Raw genomic sequence first — 451 nt, forward strand, 5'->3', positions numbered from 1 at the left:
CGGCCATTACAGGACTTTTTTAACCAGGCCCCTAAGGACAGGCGTTTGCATGACACCATTTCCACCCTTTCACCATTACAGTGTTGTAGTGAGTAGCTTTGCACGCCGTCGTTTAGGTCCCGCTGATGTGTGGCATAGGACACGCTCCTGGGAGTGGAACTGCCACACCAAAGAATATGTGCTCGTGTCCTCGTGACAGATTTTGACAAACGGTCCTTCGTAGAAGTGCTGATCTCTGTTGCCACCAGTGATGTAGGCGACAACCTGTTTCAAGGGGACAATTCTTGGATTCCACAGAGCCAGAATTTTGGTATAAGTCTTATATAAACTTACACACAAAACTGAGAAAACTACAGTTATTCATATCAGAGAATGAGGGGGTGGAGATCATAGGCTAAAACGCTCCAAACCCTCCCTCAGCATCATGCTTGTGTGGGCGGGGAGGGGGCTT

Source organism: Propithecus coquereli, unplaced genomic scaffold (genome assembly GCF_000956105.1).
Source record: "Propithecus coquereli isolate 6110/MARCELLA unplaced genomic scaffold, Pcoq_1.0 Scaffold42, whole genome shotgun sequence".
Classification (NCBI taxonomy): domain Eukaryota; kingdom Metazoa; phylum Chordata; class Mammalia; order Primates; family Indriidae; genus Propithecus; species Propithecus coquereli.